Source organism: Felis catus, chromosome B2, assembly GCF_018350175.1.
Source record: "Felis catus isolate Fca126 chromosome B2, F.catus_Fca126_mat1.0, whole genome shotgun sequence".
Classification (NCBI taxonomy): Eukaryota; Metazoa; Chordata; class Mammalia; order Carnivora; family Felidae; genus Felis; species Felis catus.
This window is the reverse complement of record NC_058372.1, coordinates 6,874,275-6,895,357: the sequence shown is the minus strand read 5'-3', so window position 1 is coordinate 6,895,357 and position 21,083 is coordinate 6,874,275. Positions and strand designations below refer to the sequence as shown.

General features: G+C 40.7%; 1 long non-coding RNA gene across 1 annotated transcript in view; it reads left to right on the top strand.

Moving 5' to 3' along the window:
• The window catches only part of LOC111560409, a 208,824-nt gene that overhangs the window by 124,142 nt on the left and 63,599 nt on the right, over positions 1-21,083 (top strand). The window contains exon 15 of the long non-coding RNA XR_006597502.1: positions 3,827-3,917. This is a non-coding gene — a long non-coding RNA (uncharacterized LOC111560409). The remainder of the gene's footprint in view (positions 1-3,826; positions 3,918-21,083) is intronic.

Sequence of the window (21,083 nt, the reverse complement as noted above, 5' to 3'; positions counted from 1 at the left end):
AAATAGCTGCAAACAGGGAGGGAGGGAGGCAGACCACAAGAGACTCTTAAATACAGAGAACAAACTGAGGGTTGGTGGGGGTTGGGAGAGAGGGGAAAATGGGTGATGGGCATTGAGGAGGGCTCAACCTGTTAGGATGAGCATTGGGTGTTGTATGGAAGCAATAAACCATGGGAATCTACCCCCAAAACCAAGAGCACACTTCACAGAGTGTATGTTAGCCAATTTGGACAATAAATTATAATTTAAAAAATTAAAAATTAAAAAAAATTAAACACCTCTAATTCATATTCTGAAGAATGATATTTCTATATCTATCACTAAAGATACCAAGATGATGTTAATATTGGATGTAACAGCCTGATAAGACACTATCCTTGGCTGGAATCGATGCTGACTGTATTTCAAGGGAGGTTTACAGTCAGGTGATAAAATGTTTACAGGCCTAAACACAGCAATAGCAGAAAAATTCTGATTCATCCATCTACCCATTCATTCATTCATTCATTATGATAAGGGGTCTCCAAGGATTTGTTTTTGGTCCCCTGAGAGCTCTGTTTCTCACAGTTGTCTGTATCCACCTGTTCCCTCCAGTGCCTCTCTGAGTGATCTTTTAAGTAAATATCTCAGGCTTGTATATACATCAAAGTCTCAACAGTCTAGTGCTATAGAATGTCATATGGGGTTGAAGGAAGAGATTTGGGGGGCCCAGATTGATAAAAGAGGATGGCCAGTGTCCTATCAGTTAGCTGCAGATCGGAGGTAGATTCCTAAAGTCTTATTCTCATGCAGGTTCCTCCAGCAAAACTTCTTGTGTTCATTAGGGAACAAACATGGGTACAGTGTCGCCTTGTAAAGTCAGTGCTTACATCCAAGGTCAATGCTGGGGGTCTGTGCATATCCCATAGAACTGTTTGAGTTTAAATAGCTCTTTCAGGATCAGGAGGCCCCATATCCCACTTGGATATTTCCTCTAAAACGAGTGGGAAACGGAAGTTTTGTCCAAGGGGTTTCCTGTGGAGAGAAAAACATGGTCACCGAATCACTGGGTTTTACACCATTTTAAAGAGAGCTGGGGGGTTGGGTCATATGCTTAAAGAATAATTGAAAATACTTGAGGCTCTCTGCACCAGATGATCTCACAGGCCTTTCCAGCCTTACCTCTGTGGATATGGCTCACCGGACAATGCCAATGCCTTGGAACGACTTCAAACCATGTCTTTTCAATGACAGCCTGAGTTCACAGGACCTCCCTGTGACAGCAGCAAGTGATCTGGCCCGGGTTTTTGTTCCATGCCTGAACTCATTCTTTGCTGATAAAGTTATACCCATTCTGTTGCCAGGTTCCGCACCCTGCAGTTCTCCCAGGGATCCCACAGCTGGCTACGGGTCTCACTCAGGGCTGCTCTATTGGAGCTGTTATGTGGAACCCTGGTACCCCAACCAAGGCTTGTATATCTCTACCTGCTCCTCCCTGAAAATTGGGCCTCCAAGGAAATTAGCAAGGATGTCTAATTTTGTTCTGAGGTTGCATGTGCTCAAACCACAAAGCGATGTTTTTCCCTACATTTATTACATGAAAGGTTTTGTGTCCAAAGAAGTGTTCTGGGGAAGCTTCTTTCCTGTCACCCTTTCCTTCGTCCTGATGTACCTCTTCTGCGGCACATAACACACGGCAGCCAAGTGGAAGGAAACTGACTGAGTCTTAGAAGGTGTAGCTCCAACCCTGCCATCAGCCATCTGCTTGCATTTAGGCAAGTCTTTAACATCTTTTTGAGTTGCAGTGTCCTCATAACAAGCTGAAGAACGTCCATCTACCAAGTGGGAAATATGTGTCATAAGAGAGTTTGGAAAAATATTTTATAGGGCTATCTATGAGCCGACCAGCACAAGTACAGAGCTGTGTGAAAGTTAAAAATGTCACTGCTGTTCATTTGGTCCTTCCTTTCTCCTCCTTTCTATTTTGGCTTTTGTTGATTTCTCTTAGTCATTCAACTTGCTTGAATGAGTGAACTGCAACTATGCCTCGGTAACTATGATAGGTCCTGGGGCTTTCTTTAAATAGCTGGTGATCCCATGGAAGACACAGCAGACTAGACATTACCTGTTGAAGACCCCAGTGAAGATGCCTGTACAGGCTTCGTCATCATCATCAAAGACTTCCTGGATGAGTTGATCTTTCATGGGAGGGGCGAAGGGACAAAAAAATGCAGGCGAAGATGGCAAGTTTAAGAAGCAGGCAAGCCTACCTCCATCAACAGGGGACCATGTGTACAGAAGCTCAGGGGTAAAATAGCTTTAAGGATTTGGGAATGTGAACCGGCTCCTTACTGCTGCAGCACAATGGAGTGGTGAAGACCAGGGGGGCGGCAAGAGGCTAGAATGGCACTCAGGGCCCTTTCCAGTCACAGGGAAGATCTCAGGCTTTGTCCAGGGCTTGAGCAAACAGGATCTGTCGCTGTTCATGGTGACTGTCTCAAGAGAGATCGAGCTGGTGCCGTGGATGTGTGCAGACACGCGGGGCGTGGGGACCAGTCGCTATACAATAGTTTCTATTTTGAGATCATCCAGATTTGCAACCTCCCACCCCCATATATATACATTAACTGGTTGGGCCATGTCCTTCAGCATGATTTAAGTTTTAATCCATCTCAAAATGGGAGTAATTCGAGTCGCTAAAAATCAGTAGGTGTTCAGGGGTCTGACTCGAATGATTGATGGGATTAAAATCCAAATGCGAGGAAACGGAACGCCACGCTCTAAAACCACAAGCACGATGGCCATTAAATTGGATGTGGCAGGGCAGTTTTGTAGTCATTATGTGATGGACCAAAAAGGTACGGCAACGGAGATTGTCATTCCGTGGTATTTATTTTAAAAAACTGAAGGAGGGGCGCCTGGGTGGCGCAGTCGGTTAAGCGTCCGACTTCAGCCAGGTCACGATCTCGCGGTCCGTGAGTTCGAGCCCCACGTCGGGCTCTGGGCTGATGGCTCAGAGCCTGGAGCCTGTTTCCGATTCTGTGTCTCCCTCTCTCTCTGCCCCTCCCCTGTTCATGCTCTGTCTCTCTCTGTCCCAAAAATAAATAAACGTTGAAAAAAAAAAAAAAAACTGAAGGAGGAGCACCTGGGTGGCTCAGTCGGTTGAGCGTCAGACTCTTGACTTCGGCTCAGGTCATGTTCCCCAGGGTTGCGGGATCAAGCCCTGTGTTGGGCTCCGTGCTGAGTGTGGAGCCCTCTTGAGAGTCTCTCTCTCTCATCCTCTGCCCCTCCCCCCTGACTCCTGCTCACATGCTGTCTCGAAAATGAAAATAAATAAGTACATAAATAAAATAAAGGCTTGTGATTTTTATTAAAAATTTTCGGTCCCTGTTTCTGTAACTTGGTGGTGGTATTAACAGTGTTTCATGGACCCAGGCAGTAAAGGTTCCTGATGTGCTCTGTACTTACAGACTCTCTGGTCTTCCTTCTCCTTCGCAAACCCCCTCTCCCTCCCCCTCCTCCTTTTGCTCTTTATTGCAAGTAATCGTTTTTTCTTTCTTTTTTTCTTTTTCCCCATGCAACCTTTGGCACTGATTTTGTCAGGCCTTCAGAAATCATTTCAAAGTCTCTTCTTGCTTATTTTTGGAGACAGAGTTTCACCCCAGGGGAATTAATTTCCTGACCTCTCCCGGTTCCTAATAACTAACACACCCACTTGAACCCACATCTATGCAATTATGGTTTACCCATAATCTTTGGAAATTAGTTAAAATTACTTAAAAATATTTGTCTTCTATTTACGTGGGAATAACAACCTAGGTTCACTTCCTGGTGTTTTCTCCTTCAGGTTAAACTGAGCCATTTCTTTTTTGCTTCATGCTCAAGGAGACCTGCGACACCTAATTTTAAGACTTTGCTAAGCAGACACCCATGTAGAGGTACGTAACGATTTTTCATTTGAGACCAGTACCCATGTAGTTAGAAGAATCTTTTACTTCTCAGGAAAGCAATTAGTAGTAACATTAAATCCAAAGGTCCTTTTTATTTTTCTTTTTTAATAACAAGAGTTTTTACCGTGCTCTTTCTGTTTGAAACTACACTCAGTGCTCTGCAATTTATGTTTTAGCTTCCATAATGTTAGCGAGATATTAATATATGCATGAAGAGTTGCAGTGAACGTAATTACAGTGGCAAAGTGATAAACACAAAGCTATTCTGCCTGGTAATATTATGTATTTAACAGGTTTATTTGTTCAACAGTTTTAACTTTAATTATGTTTTGCCATTTGGGATTTTTAGACATGTAGCCATCATAGCCCTTCTCTGGCTATTAGTCTAAGAAGATTGCATTCATTATAAAAATAATCTGTATTTGTTTATTTAATTTTTTTTCATAATGCCTTACAAGTAAACTAAAAAATGACAACTTTCTTTGCTGCTGGTGTTCTGTGCCTCATTTGGATGCTAAACACATCGGTTTCCATTCCTATGTGTCGCAGGGGAAGGTGCCGAATCGGGTTCTGGCCCCAGGCCTGCGGGGTCTCAGGAGCTGTGCTGGCTTCTCTCACACAGATTTGGCGTTCGGTGTTAGGTGTCCCCCAGACGCTGGCTCCAGAGCACACTGGGACAGTCCAGTGCTTTGGGAAGCACACTAACAAAACATGAACAGGCAACATGGCCCATAGCTGATAGATGGTTGCAGAGGCCCAGCCTTCCTAACGGCTAGGGTAGGCCTTCTGTGCTCAGCCACAGCAGAATAGTCTCCCTGCAGTTCACCCCTGCGGGCAGCAAAGAGGATATTGGAGTACCCCCCAACGGGGTGAGTTTGTAGGAATGTAATGGACCCACGTCATGTCACTGAAGTTGCGAGAAACGTACTGGTTTCTGTTTTGCAAATTGACTAGTATATGTTGTGCTCATTATTTTGGTGCTGCTGCAGAATGCAGCGTACGCTTCAGGACCAGACGCCTTTTTCTGCCCCAGATGACTGTTCAGGCACCTTCCTCGGCAGTCCTCTTTAGCTGAGACAAATTATTTCTGCAGTAAAGTCTTTCGATAAAAGCAGGTTTTTCCCCTGTCTGGCCTCATGGCACATTTTATTTGGCTTGCATCGTGTTGTCGCTGGAGGTGTAATGTACCTGCAGTCAAGTGCACAGATGTTGGGTGTACAGTGTGACAAATCACACTCGTGTGTGTGGCCATGCCTCTCAGGATGTGGAACAGCAGGATACCCCACGAGCCTCTCTCATGTCTCCCTCTCAGGACTCCACCCTTCCCCCATGTAGCGTGCACAGAGGTATTTATTTAGGTTTTGATAAAAAGCAGATTTAAGGTTAAAGAGATAGTGACAACTTCCTGATGACATATCGTTATTAATTTTATTATTTGGGCATCAAGTGTTTAAGTACAGTTGTTCATCCCTGATAAATACAACTGCAAAGCACCGTGTGCCAGAGGAGACAAAAGTTCTTCCTCATTCACTCATGAAACAAACATTCATTGTCATACGTAAAATGCATTAGTTGCAGGAAATAGATTAAAAACAAACAAACAAAAAAACACCCAAAACAGAAAAACAAACAAAAATGCACCACAGACCTTGCCCTGTAGGGTTCTGTAGTTATGATCCTTTGGCTATTATTTTAACCACGGTTGCAAATGTGTGTGTGTGTCACATACACATACACATATTCACACACAGACATGCACCCACACACACCCTTGAAGTTGTTATTTATTTTACTCCTTTTCTCCTCGTACATAAAACTCAAAGAAACACACACACACACACACACACACACACACACACACACACAAAGGAAGATCGGATGATATGGTCAGTATGTTGGATAAGCCAGGTCAGTGGCTTCCATGAGGTCAAAAGCATTCTTCTGCTCCTGGTAGATTTACTCTGGTGTCTTGGGGATGTATCTTGTTGCCTTAGGACCAGCTTCTCCCTCTTCAACTTGGTACTTCATCTGGACCACAAGCTTGGTTCTTGCTGACCTGTCTCCTGGAGTGAGTTTCCATTGTCTCTTGGTCCACACTCTGAACCCGACACACCGTCTCCTCAGACGAGTCTGGCTGCTGGCACCCGTGTTGGTTACACCTCACTGCTCCTTCGACAAAAGTTCCAATTGTGGGCCTTTGCTGTAACAAGATTCCCTTGGCATAAATATTTGCATTTATAATCAGTTTTCCACGTCCCTTGATTCCACCAGAAAATACAACATTTTCTTTGTAAATTCTCTTTCCTTGGAAATTTCCATGGAATTCTCTTGAAGAATTTCTTTAGGACTTACCAGGTTGGTAAGTCAATGATTTTTTTTTTTTTGTCTTGAATTGAGTTTTGTCTTTTAATACCCTTGAAGTAGGATTCTCGATGGTAGAACTCCTGTTATGAGAACATGGACCTTTAATGTGGCCAGCAATCCCCAATTACTAACACACACACACACACACACACACACACACACACACACAAACATGCTTATGCTTATGTATACATAATGACTTTACAACTTTTGCAATAGTTGTTTAGCTATTAATTATTCTTTCAATTTTAAAGTGGAGATAGGACCCCACCATGAACTTGTCAAGCTTTTTCCCTTCACAAATTTAGCTTCAGTTTGAAAGGAAATGTAATTGATGAAGCCCTTGCTGTGTATCATGAGTTACGGGTATCTAGCATGGATTAAAAGGAAAGAAACAATAAAATATCATAGGAATGTGTGTGTGTGTGTGTGTGTGTGTGTGTGTGTGTGTGTGTGTGTATACATGAAGAAAAGCATCAGTCTGGACTTGGAGTGTTTAATCTACCAAAGCTTTGTTATTCTCTTTCCTGTTTGTACCAGTTTGAATTATTTGGCTCTGTTTGGTTCTATGGCAGGATATTTAGTTTCGGAATAGAAGAAATTGAAGCTTATTCATATACATGCAAGAATACCATGCTCATTCAATCATATAGAGATAGAAAGAGTAATCCAATGGAAATAATTTCTTCCCCCTATTCTTGTGCTTTTCCTAAGCTTTTGGGGTATGAGGGTATGATCTACTTCTGCCTGTGGTATCATCTTAGACTTTTTGATACTCTGGAGGATACTCCTCAGCTGAGCCTACAAAATGGCGACTTCCTTCTTGTGGCACTCTGTCATTGCTGATGTCATAGCTCGCCCTTCTTCCATATGTGGGAGATGTATCGTGTTTGGGGTATACCTGGTGCAGAAAAAACACCATGCTGATCACTTATTCATCTCACCTTTGAGCCTTCTTTTTGGCAAATAGGTATTCTATGAGAAATAGAATAGAATTTCAAAACCTAGCAACATAATACACAATGATTAAGAAAAACTACGTTTTGGTGGAAAGTCCATTCTTGCTTAATTTTGTAAAGTGTAGAATTTGCTTCTGGCATTGGGTTGGTATTTTGTAGAACATAACAGAGCCATAGATATTGCCTTCATGTGTCTTCAAAATCTTCTTTTAGAAGCCGGATGTCTTGGGGCGCCCGGGTGGCTCAGTCAGTTGAGTGTCTGACTTCAGCTCAGGTCATGATCTCACAGTTTGTCAGTTTGAGCCCCACATAAGGCTCTCTGCTGTCGGCACAGAGCCCACGTTGGACCCCCTGCCCACCCCCTGGCCCTCCTCTACTTGCTCTCTCTCTCTCTCTCTCTCTCTCTCTCTCTGTCTTGAAAATAAATAAAAACATTTTATAGTGAAACACAAATCCATAAAACTAAGAAAAGTTTTCAGGAAACTATAGAATGTCATCATTTTTGTGTTTTGCACCATCCAACATGTGCAGTGTGTATTTCCGGGTCCGACAAGCATGCAGAAAGACAGTATCACCAATTCCATAAAAGGCTGCCGAGTGTATGAGATTCATGAGCAATAATGACCAGACAAAAATCGTTACTTTTGTGCTCAAGTCTTAGCATTTTAACTCAATACAGCTTGGTTTGCCCTAAATGGTTTTGCATGTCCTGGTTAAAATTAGAAAAAGCATGAAAGTGATTTGAGTGGATTCCTACAAAATAATGTTAATATAAGTCCCTCCCACTGGTGACTAATTGATACTGTAAGCAGAAAGTATGTTTATACTATCAAAACTAAAAATATTATCCAACGAGTTTTTACTGAGTAAATTTGGATTAGTTGGCTGACTTCAAAGTTGAGTCTAAAGGAAGTGAAAGGTTACATCCTTCAGATCAAATAACACAGGTCATGACTGTGAATAAAATGAAGTATGTTGACTCGATGGCATTGACCTTATAACAAGTTAATAATGAAAAACTGGCTGTATCTAGAATTTAGCAGCTCTTAATAATAGAGTTATTATTAACTTGTTAATAATATGTTTATTCATATATTTTATCTTAAACACAATTGCCAGTCTCATTATTCTCAGATAAAACAATGAGCTTTTGAGAAAGCTACATGGCATTGTCCAGAATTAAAGAAAGATTTTGAACATCATAAGCAGATTCCACCAAAAGCATATCCACACTTCATAAGTTACTCTGTGCCCTTAAGGTCCAAAAACTTAAGGCAAATTTATGTTACAGAATCAACACACAGTTTCATTGTAGAAATTACTTTCAATTTTTGAGTAACGTATTTAAAGTATCATATTCTCAGAAATGTATATTTTTAAAAAGATAAACAGTCACTGGCTTAACTGTTTCCAATTATTCCTGTGACTGCTTGGAAGTTTATCCATATGGTTTTCCACATTACCATTTGATGTTTAGACATGAGATTATTGGAATAATTCTGTGAAAAAGCATAGACAGCTGGACTTTTGGGAAGAGTAACTAAGGGCTTTATAAGGTAGATAAAAAGTAAACATGGCCTGAATCTGCACACAATCCCAACACATTCCTGTCTCCTTTGAATTTTTTTTTTTAGTGTTCATTTATTTTTGAGAGAGAGGGAGAGAGAGAGCACAAATGGGGTGGGGGTGCAGAGAGAGAGAGGGAGAGAGAGAGACACAGAAGCCGAAGCAGGCTCCAGGCTCTGAGCTTCAGCACAGAGCCCAACGTGGGGCTCGAACCCACAAGGTGTGAGATCATGACCTGAGTTGAAGTCAGACGCTTAACCGACTGAGCCACCCAGGAGCCCTGATTCCTGTCTTCTTTGTAGGGCTGAGGACACTTAGGGAATCTGGGGGCAGTGGCCTGTGTCCACAGTTGTTGGTTTGTCTAGCTCTGTTAAACATGAGTTGTCAGTCTGGAATGTCAGTCTGGAATGTCAGTGTTCAGGAAGCAGTCATTGTGTAAGAGACATACAAAAGGTGGTATAGTCAGGGTCCGGTTGCAGGTGGTCAGGATGTTGAACCACCATCCCAAATCCCTGGCTTTGCATGGTGAGGGATGTTGGGAACAGCACAGCCAGGTGGAAATGGTCTCTGGAAGCAAGCTCAAGTCCCCATTTTATCCCTTATAGGTTCTCCGACTTTGGGCAAGGCATTTAACCACTCTGAATCTTGTTTTATTCATGTTTAAAACAGGAATAGTAATGGTCTTGTCTCTTAGGATGACTAGAGAAATGAAATGAAATTTATGCTTATAAATGTTTAGCAGTATGTCTTTTATATGATAAAGATGCCAATAAATGGTAGCTATTATATTATAGCTACCCATTATGTTTTCCTGCATAGACTATATAAAGCCTTTATGTATTTGTTCAGAGGTATGTATGTCCACAGCTTAGCTTGACATGATTTTATGTAATTAGTAGTTGCCAGCACATTTATTAGGGAGGGATTGGCCAATAAATAACATGAAATTGACCTTTGGGAAGATCTTTTGAAAATTCACCCATGGCTGAGATTTAGAGAAACATAACCAACAACCTACCTAACCATCATAGGTAAAGTCATGCCGTTAGGTATTAAGGAAGGAGCGTTGCTGGTATCGAGCCTTTCAGTATAACTTCGATACTATATACACTAGAGGATTCCCTGTAGTTATGTGATCAAATGAAGGGTAGAATAACACAGGGTTCGTTTGATACTCAACAGAATCTAGGAGAATAAGGAGTAGGAAACTCAAATTGTATGAGAAGTTTAACCAAATATAACATAGACCTGTTTTCTGATATAATGGACCTAATTTTCTTTTATGCTGGGTCATCACATCACTGGGTCAACCTAGGCACTTAGGAATTTGACTCATGTAGATAATGGCCCTCTTACAGGTAGTATGCATTTATAATGCGAACTGCTTGGGATCTTTCTGCGTACCATGTGTTGTCCCAGAGAAGGTCATGAACTACCACCAATTTATGAATATTATTTCATATTCATAAGGCATAAAATTTTTTTGAGAAGCTTGTTAGCTAGAATATGAAAATTTAGCCAATGAAAGAACCGAGGATCTAAAAGATCCGCTCAGATTTATAAAACCAATCATCGTAAATCATCGTAAATCTGTTTGCTTTGGTCAGATAGTCCATTTTGGACAAAGCGGAGTGTACCTATATTTACATCCACCGCATAAGTGTTCCAAAATTTCAAGCTGAGTTGATTTACCTGTTTGTTTCCCCAAATTTCTTGCTGAAGCAATTTCTGACTATGACCAAAATTGCAAACATGTAAGTATTGAAGTAGGACCACATGCTGTTTTCACCCAACTTAAAGCAGGAAGTGTTGGCAAGGATAGAAAATCCTTCTTGGATGGTTTCCCATTGGCTTCCAAAGGGAGTAGATAAGCAATGTATGAATACCCAAACATTTGGGTTTTTTTTTTAATCTTCACTAAATCCTTACACAAACTTTAAAAATCCTATCCACCCCTCATTTATCTACACAATATATTTGGAAACAATAAAGGAAAATCAATGAGGCATTGAGTTGGCAGGTTCGTGGAACCTGAATTCAGTGTTTGACTTTGAAAAATAGGGCTGTAGCAGAGCTGCTGAGATATCCCACTGGGAGGGGAAGCCAATGGTAAGCCGGGAGAATGTGCTGCCCTGGGTGTCTTTGGAATTGGTAGTACTCAGGTTTGTGGATGCAAATCCAGAGCAACATACCATTCGTTACTCATCCGGAACTCAGTCATCTGAGCTGATAAGGTGCATGCCACACAAGCACAAAGGAGCTACAATCCAAGATTTACTGTAGGGACTGCGTAATATGTAGGTACCTGCCAATGCTACTTGGGATGATTAGCAAGCCTGTAACAGCAGAAACATGAAATAAGTAAAGTGACAGTATAAAACCTGTAGTAGGCATTTACCGAATTCACAAGTATTCTGAGAGAGAGGGACGGGGGGATGTTGGCATTAGATTCAAATACAAGAGGTTTTCTCTTTATACGATCGTTTGGTTCATTAGATGAAATACACATTTTTAGGTACCTGGATCTTTTTTTCATGATTTTTTAACTTCATCGTATCTCAACCCTTGTCTTTTTTTTTCAGTTTATTTATTTTGACAGAGACAGTGTGTGTGGGGGGGAGGGAGAGGGGTCGAGAGAGGGAGAGAGAGGGAGAGAGAGCTCTGCGCTGTCAGCACACAGCCCAGTGCAAGGCACGAACCCCTGAACCATGAGATCATGACCTGAGCTGAAATCAGGAGTCGGATGCTTAACCCACTGAGCCGCCCAGGGGCCACTAAGTGCCTGGATCTTAAAGAAAGAGGAGATTCTATAGCCTTAGGTTGTGCTTCACAGAAAGGCGATGGGCCAGCCTTATTCTAGACCTAATAGACCAGAGGTTTGCTTTTTTCCCCTAAATGCAAGAATTCTGTCTACGAATCCATCCCCAAAAATCTGTTTGTTTCTTAAGTTAGACACTTAGTGATCTCCTGCATATTCAGGTCTACAATTTTTGTTAATTATATTTCTTGATTGCCACCTTTATGCCTACATTTAATTTTTCTGGCAAAAATGATACATTGGCCTTGCAATAAAGATTGTAATATTACATGGGCACCTGGGTGGCTCGGTTGAGCGTCACACTCTTGATTTTGGCTCAGGTCATGATCCCAGCGTCTTGGGATGGACTCCTGCATCTGGCTTCATACTGAGAGTAGAGCCTGTAAGAGTCTCTCTCTCTCTCTCTCTTTCTCTCCCTGCCCTCTCCCCAACTCACTTGCTCTCTCTCTCTAAAATAAAAAAAATTAAGTTAAAAAAGATTGTAATATAGATTTTGGATTAATAGAATGGATACTGACATGCTTTTTGGTTATTTGTTACTGAACTGATTCTGAAGGTACAAATACTGTTTATTTCACTCCATATTCTTTTGAGCTTTACTATAGTTATACCCTATATTACCCATAGTATAAGCTTTTGGGTAATTGTATGGCTACTCGTTAGTACTTTTCTGACCTCAAGCAGACCTAGTAAGCACAGAGAACTCTAAAAAGATCTCTCTGCTTTCAACAATAGCCAAATTATGGAAAGAGCCTAAATGTCCATCAAATGAAGAATGGATAAAAGAAATTGTGGTTTATATACACAATGAAATACTACGTGGCAATGAGAAAGAATGAAATATGGCCTTTTGTAGCAACGTGGATGGAACTGGAGAGTGTGATGCTAAGTGAAATAAGTCATACAGAGAAAGACAGATACCATATGTTTTCACTCTTATGTGGATCCTCAGAAACTTAAGACCATGGGGGAGGGGAAGAAAAAAAAAGAGGTTAGAGAGGGAGGGAGCCAAAACATAAGAGACTCTTAAAAACTGAGAACAATCTGAGGGTTGATGGGGGGTGGGAGGGAGGGGACAGTGGGTGATGGGCACTGAGGAGGGCACCTGTTGGGATGAGCACTGGATGTTGTATAGAAACCAATTTGGCAATAAATTTCATATTAAAAAGAATAAAAAACAAAAATAAAGAGATCTCTCTGAATTGCTTTACAATGAAATGAATTAATGGTGAGACAGTTAAATAGAAAACATTTTTAAAAGTACCTGTGAATTAATACACCATTGGTATTTCTTAGGCATTGGAACATCTGTATTTGTAGCTGTTTTCTTATGCACTCATGGAAAATGAAATGGGATTTCCCTAGTTTTATAAGCAGAAGGATGTATTTTATTAATTTACCTAACCGTCATTTATTGAGGAAATGCCATTGCCAGTGTATGAAACAGAGAGAGCCCATGCTATCTTGGAGATTATATCCCAGTGGGAGAGAGAGAAAATAAATGTGTCACAGGCATAATAATTTCATATCCAGACAAGTTCTATGAAGGAAGTCAAACAGGGTAATATGTTAGAGTTTAACGTGGTAAAGGGAAAACTTTTAGAAAGGGGAATGTGAGAAAAGGCTCTGGGGTTATGAATTTAAACTGAGACAAGAATGAGGAGGGGCGCCTGGGCGACCCAGTCAGTAAAGTGTCCAACTTCGGCTCAGGTCATGATTTCGAGGTTCATGAGTTCAAGCCCAATGTCGGGCTCTGTACTGACAGCTCAGAGCTTGGAGCCTGCTTTGGATTCTGTGTCTCCCTCTCTCTCTGCCCCTCCCCTGCTCAGTCTCTGTCTCTCAAAAATGAATAAACGCTAAGGGGAAAAAAAAAAGAAAGAAAGAGGAAAAGCCAACATACGAAGATGCTGGGAATTATCACCGTGAAATCTGAGACTGGAATGTGCTTCGCAGATACAAAAACAGGGACACATTAATAAAACACCGCGCCCCGAGGTGAGTTCTTCTGTGAATCACAGCGGCAGCCTTCCCTACACTGGCTTGGTGGAATTCTGCCCTCCCCGGGTCCTAGAGAAGGTTCTCTGTGAGGTCACCGTGCAGGGACCGTGGGGGTAAATACCTGAGCCCCTTTCTCTTTGCCCGGGGTACACGCTAGCTCACATTTATCCGTTTCCTGGGCAGTTAGACGTTGCCATGTGACTGACTTGTACCAAGAGGGTGTGAATGGAACTGGCAAGTGTCCACGCATTTCCTGTCCTCTTTCCCCACGTGTTTGCAGAATTCAGATAACTGTGAGGCCCTAAGGAGGGCGGGTCCACACAGTAGACCGTGCCTGAATCCCTACGTAGCCACATGCAAGGCGACCCGCCTGTCGGCAAGACTTCTTTCAGACCAAATGTGAGTAAGTCCTCCACTTCTGTCTTAAGTCCCTGCGTGTCTTAAAGCGGCTGGCGTTGTGCCGACTCACCCAGCAGACCTACTACGTCTCATTCTGTGTGGACACCCTCCGTCTTCTCCCATTCTGACTACGTCTCCTGCCATACGACCCCCAAATTACTTTCTGCTGCCCAAACGTCTGCATCTCCCCAATTCAGAATGAATGACTAGCAGCTTTCAGAGGCCAAGGGCCCACAAAACGGGAAGCTGTCAGCGAGTGGCCACTATTGCAGGGTATGAGATATGGTTCTTAAAGATAGTTTATTACTATACCTGAGATATCTCAGGTATCTCAGGAGAGTGGGGGCAGAATCCACAAGTGTGATGCTTTGTTCCCTGCACGGCTGAAGGCATACTTTGGGCCAGCTTCTAGGAAAGCTTCCAGAATCGCAAGTGTCAGGCTCTTTCTTAGTTTAGGGGCTTAAGGTGTGTCTGATTTGGCACCTTGAGAATGAGAGAGAATGCAAGGTACATCTTGCTCAAATTGAAATCTTCCCGATGTAAAATATGAATTATTTTTAATTTTTAAAAAGTCATGCTTTCCTCCCCCTTTTTAAAAAATTTTAAAAATGTTTTTTATTTATTTTTGAGAGAGAGAGAGCGAGTGAGAGAGAGACAGAGACAGAGAGGGGAGAGGGAGACACAGAATCCGAAGCAGGCTTCAGGCTCTGAGCTGTCAGCACAGAGCCTGATGCAGGGCTCGAACTCAGAGCCGTGAGATCATGACCTGAGCCAAAGTCAGATGCTCACCCAACTGAGTCACCCAGGTGCCCCTCCTCCCCCTTCTTACATATGGACCCTCCCTTTCAGACAAGGCTCTTGTCTTCATTTATTAGTGTCCTTCCATCTGTCCTCAAGTGACAAGTGATTTAATGCTTACAATAAAAGTCATTACAACTTCCATGGTGAATGGTGGGAAATTACATTGAGAGTGGTAATAAACTATCTTTAGGAACCATATAAGGGGAGAGAGGCTGAAAATTCAGTTGCAGACACATGAGTGAAGCATTAGGGAAGGACTTCCCTCTCCCTGACTGGTGCACGATGCAGAGAAGGAAAGGTGGTTTTTCTTTGAAGACCTTCCCCTTCTCGTCTCCTGATTTGGTGTCTGAAGGACTTTAGAGGCACCAAGTGCAAGTTGTCACTCTTCCGTGGATGGGTTAACAATCCACGGCTGAGAAAGTTGGGGGAAAATATGGGCTTTAAAGCCAAGCAGGTCAGACTAATTTTGGCCACTTTGTATTTCCACGTCCAGATCTCATTTTTCTCCGTGGTTGGTAATACAGTTCACTGCACAGGGTTGTTGTGATGTAAGCTATAAAGTGATTGGCAAATAATAACAATCACAATGGTAATTAAACGAACAAGGAAATGAATAAAATGATGAAATTGACTGAGTGCTTGGGTGCACCGAGCCCTGCTTTCATTACTAATGTGCCCTCTCACAAGTATCCTTGATGGGGAACTCTACTGCCATCTCTTTTTCACAAAGGAAGAAATAAAGGAACAAAGATTATGTAACTTGCCTAAGGTGGCATTCTAAATAAGTACGAGTTCCTGCTACCTTCCTAGAAATTGATACTGTTTTTGTGACTCTGTCTGGCCCCCTCTCCTTTTACTTTAAATACTCTGCTTGCCTGGACTTTAGACTGAAGAATTTGGGTGCTCACTATCTGTCCGTCAAGAAGAATCAGATAAAAACAGTCCATTTGAGTATATTTAGTCTGTCAGGAAAGAAAAAGGATATGAAAGAAGTCAAATAAAACCTAAATAAATGGAGAGACATACTGTGTTCATGGACTGGAATACTCAGCATAGTAAAGATGTCAGTTCTCCCCAGCATGATTTATAGATTGAACCTAATTTCTATTAATATCCCTGCAAGGTTGTTGTGGACATAGACAAGCTTATTCTTAAAACTTTATATGGAAAGACACAGGACCGAGTAAGCTGAAATTATTTTGAAAAGGAAGAATGAGGTGGGAAGGGTCACTCTATCTTAGTCTGTAGCCACAATAGCAAGACAATGTAGATTGGCAGAGGGATAGACTCATGTATCCATGGATCAAATTAGAGAACCCAAAAATAGACCTACAAGAAATGTACTCAGCTGATTTCTGACAACAGTCCAAAAGATGGTCAATGGAGGAAAACTAGCTCTTCCTACAAATAGTGCCAGAGCAATTGGACATTCAGAAGAAAAAAAAAAAATGACCTTAGCCTCAACCTCACACCTTGTGAAAAAATTAATTCTACATGGACAACAGGCTTAAATTTAACATTTAAAACTATAAAACTTTGAGAAAAAATAGGAGAAAGTCTTTGAGAACTAGACAGGCACAGAGTTGTTAGATTCCATGGAAGGGATAAAACTGATAAATTGGATCCCATTGAAATTGAAGAACATGGGGCACCTGGCTAGCTCAGTGGAGTGTGTGACTCTTTTTTTTTTTTTTAATTTACATCCAAATTAGTTAGCATATAGGGCAACAATGATTTCAGGAGTAGATTCCTTAGTGCCCTTTACCCATTTAGCCCATCCCCCCTCCCCAAACCCCTCCGGTAACTCTGTTTGTTCTCCATATTTATGAGTCTCGTCTGTTTTGTCCCCCTCCCTGTTTATATATTATTTTTGCTTCCCTTCCCTTATGTTCATCTGTTTTGTCTCTTAAAGTCCTCATATGAGTGAAGTCATATGATTTTTGTCTTTCTCTGACTAATTTCACTTAGCATAATACCTTCCAGTTCCATCCACGTAGTTGCAAATGGCAAGATTTCATTCTTTTTGATTGCCAAGTAATACTCCATTGTATATATATACCACATCTTCTTTATCCATTCAGCCAACCATGGACATTCGAGCTCTTTCCATACTTTGGCTATTGTCAGTAGTGCTGCTATAAACATGGGGGTGCACGTGGCCCTTCAAAACAGCACACCTGTTTCCTGTGGATAAATGCCTAGTAGTGTAATTGCTGGGTTGTAGGGTAGTTCTATTTTTAGTTTTTTGAGGAACCTCCATACTGTTTTCCGGAGTGACTGCACCAGTTTACATTCTGACCAACACTGCAAAAGAGATCCTCTTTCTCCGCATCCTCGCCAACATCTGTTGTTGCCTGAGTTGTTAATGTTAGCCATTCTGACAGGTGTGTGGTGGTATCTCATTGTGGTTTTGATTTGTATTTCCCTGGTGATGAGTGATTCTGAGCATTTTTTCATGTGTCGGTTGGCCATCTGGATGTCTTCTTTGGAGAAGTGTCTATTCATGTCTTTTGCCCATTTCTTCACTGGAGTATTTGTTTTTTGGGTGTTGAGTTTGATAAGTTCTTTATAGATTTTGGATCCTAACCCTTTATCTGATATGTCATTTGCAAATATCTCCTCCCATTCTGTCAGTTGCCTTTTAGTTTTGCTGATTGTTTCCTTTGCTTTATTTTGATGAGGTTCCAGTAGTTCATTTTTGCTTTTGTTTCCCTTGCCTCTGGAGATGTGTTGAGTAAGCGGTTGCTGCGGCCAAGATCAAAGAGGTTTTTGCCTGCTTTCTCCTCGAGGATTTTGATGGCTTCCTGCCTTACATTGAGGTCTTTCATCCATTTTGAGTTTATTTTTGTGTATGGTGTAAGAAAGTGGTCCAGGTTCATTCTTCTGCATGTCGCTGTCCAGTTTTCCCAGCACCACTTGCTAAAGAGACTGTCTTTATTCCATCGGATATTCTTTCCTGCTTTGTCACAGATTAGGTGACCATACATTTGTAGGTCCATTTCTGGGTTCTCTATTCTGTTCCATTGATCTGAGTGTCTGTTCTTGTGCCAGTACCATACTGTGTTGATGATTATAGCTTTGTAGTATAGCTTGAAGTCCGGGATTGTGATGCCTCCTGCTTTGGTTTTCTTTTTCAAGATTGCTTTGGCTATTCGGGGTCTTTTCTGGTTCCATACAAATGTTACGATTATTTGTTCCAGCTCTGTGAAGAATGCTGGTATTACTTTGATAGGGATTGCATTGAATATGTAGGTTGCTTTGTGTAAGATCAACATTTTAACAATATTTGTTCTTCCTATCCAGGAGCATGGAATCTTTTTCCATTTTTTTGTGCCTTCTTCAATTTCTTTCATCAGCTTTCTATAGTTTTCAGTGTATAGATTTTTCACCTCTTTGGTGAGATTTATTCCTAGGTATTTTATGGTTTTTGTGCAACTGTAAATGGGATCAATTCCTTGATTTCTCTTTCTGTTCCTTCATTGGTGTATAGGAATGCAACTGATTTCTGTGCGTTGATTTTATATCCTGCAACTTTGCTGAATTCATGAATCAATTCTAGAAGTTTTTGGTGGAATCTTTTGGGTTTTCCACATAGAGTATCATGTCATCTGAGAAGAGAGAAAGTTTGACCTCCTCCTGGCTGATTTGGATGCCTTGGAGTGTGTGACTCTTGATCACAGGGTTGTGAGTTCAAGACCCACATTGGGTGTCAAAACTACTTAAAATCTTAAAAAAAAAAAAAAAGAAAAAGTGAAACACAAAACAAAGCAAAACTTTTGCATTGTGAATGACCCCGTGAGGAGGATGGAAAGACGAGCAACAGACAGGGAGAAAATGTTTGCAGAGCACATATCTGACAAATGAAGAATGTCTAGAATATATTAAAAACTCTCCAAACTAAGCAGTCTAATTAGAAAACACATAAAAGGTACGGACAGACTATTCACCTAAGATGTACAATTGGCAACAGAGCACATGAAAAGGTGCTCAACATCTTTAGCTGTTAGGGCAATGCAAATTAGCACTGCAATGAAAGATCACTGCACACTCATCAGAATGGCTAAGATAAAAAAGTGAAAAAAGCAAAAATCTGGTGAAGATGTGGAGAAACTGGACCTCTTGTGAATTGCTGGTGGGAATGTAACATGGTACCATCACTGAAAAGACTATGGACGTTTCTTACAAAACTTTAAGTGTAACTACCATCTGACCTGGCAAGTGCACTTGTGAGCATTAGTTAAACTTATGTTCATGTAAAAACCTGTCCACAGATGTTGAGAGTGGCTTTATTTATAATAACCTTAAACTGGAAGCAACTTGAAGGTCCTGCAGTGGGCAAATGGTTTCACAAAATGAGACACATTCTTGCTGTGGAATACTACTTAGCAATAAAAAAGAATAAAATATTGATACACATGAAAATTTAGATGGATTTCAAGGGAATTATTCTGGGTGAATAGAGGCCAATCTCAAAACAATTACATACATAAAAAACAATTCTATTTTTATGTTACTCTCAAAATGACAGTATGATACAGAGACTATAATAGCAGTGGCCAGTTGTTAAGTCAGGAGGATAGTGTATTACTACAAAGGGATGATAGCAGAATTTATCTTCATGGTAAAAGAACAGTCCATATCTTGACTTTGGTGGTGATTACATGAATCTACATCTGTGAGAAAATTGCATACAGGTACACTCACGTGCATGTACCGCTTGAAATCTGAATAACATCTGCAGATTGGGCAAGTGCCCATTTCCTGGTTTTGATATTATACCATAGTTATGGAAGAAATTACTAGTAAGCAATTAAGTGGTGGGTACATGAGACCTCTCTGTACTGTTTTTGCAACTTCCTGTGAATCCATGGTATTTTTCCAAAATAAACAGTTAATATGTAATTTTTAAATAGAAAAAAAACTAGCATGTAGAAATAAATCCAACAGTAGATATACAATTCATGACCAAAGTTATAATTTAATAATGCTCAAAAGAGGAAGCCGAAATAATAGAGGATATACTGTGCTTGAACAGGGGGAAGTTCCAACGTCATCACAAAGAAGGGAATTTTCCTACAATTAATCCATACATTCAATGCCATTGCTGTTAGATTATTAATGAGCCTTCCCATGGAACTCAATTTATTGAAAAATTCTGACAGAAAGTATAAAGTTATTGCATATATTATAAAGACTATGGGGCACCTGGGTGGCTTGGTCGGTGAAGCATCTGACTTCAGCTCACATCATGATGTCACCATTCATGGGTTCAAACCCCATGTCAGGCTCTGCACTGACAGCTCAGAGCCTGGAGCCTGCTTTGGATTCTATGTCTCTCTCTCTCTCTCTCTCTCTCTCTCTGTGCCCTCCCCCTTCACCCTCTGTTTCTCTCTCTCAAAAATAAATAAACATTAAAACATTTTTTTAAATAAATACTATACTATCTAGACTTTTATGGTGAACATTTCACAACACATACATTAAATTACTATGTTGTACACCTAAGACTAATACAATGTTATATGTCAGTTGTATTTCAATTTAAAAAGAGTTATTAAGAAGCTATAATCATTACAAGTATAGTTCAGGAATAGAAAAAAATATTAATAGAACAGCATAGAGAAAGTAGAAAAAGAGCATAGAAACTCAAGGAGTATTATCAAGTATTGGAGAAAAGAGAGACTATTCAATACACGGAGTTAGGCCAACTTCCTGTTCACATGGAAAAGATAACATGCAGTCTCTTTCATACACTATTCATTAATGAAGATCAATGACCAAATATGAAAAACAAAACTATAAAAATGTTACAAAAACAGTAAAAAACCAAACCCAAATCCTTCATTATATTTGAGTTGGGAGAAATTTCTTATAGAAAACATGAATAGCACAACACCCAAAAGTAAAGATTGATATATTTGATTACACTAGAATTGAAAATTTCTATTTGGCAAAAGGCACATGAAACAAAGCACAAATGGGTGTAAATATTGCCATCCATAGGAACAAACAAACAACAGGGGTTAGTACCCTGAATTGGTAAATAAATCCTACAAATACAAAGAAAGAAAACCCAGTAGAAAAAAATAGCAATTAATGATGGAGGAAATCAAAATTACCAAATGAACATATGAAAAGATACTCAACTTTTCTACCAATCAGGGAAGTGCAAACAAACACATGAAAACAATGGCATATTATTTTAAACGGGCAAAACAGATACTACATCTGGCAATAACATGTCATGGT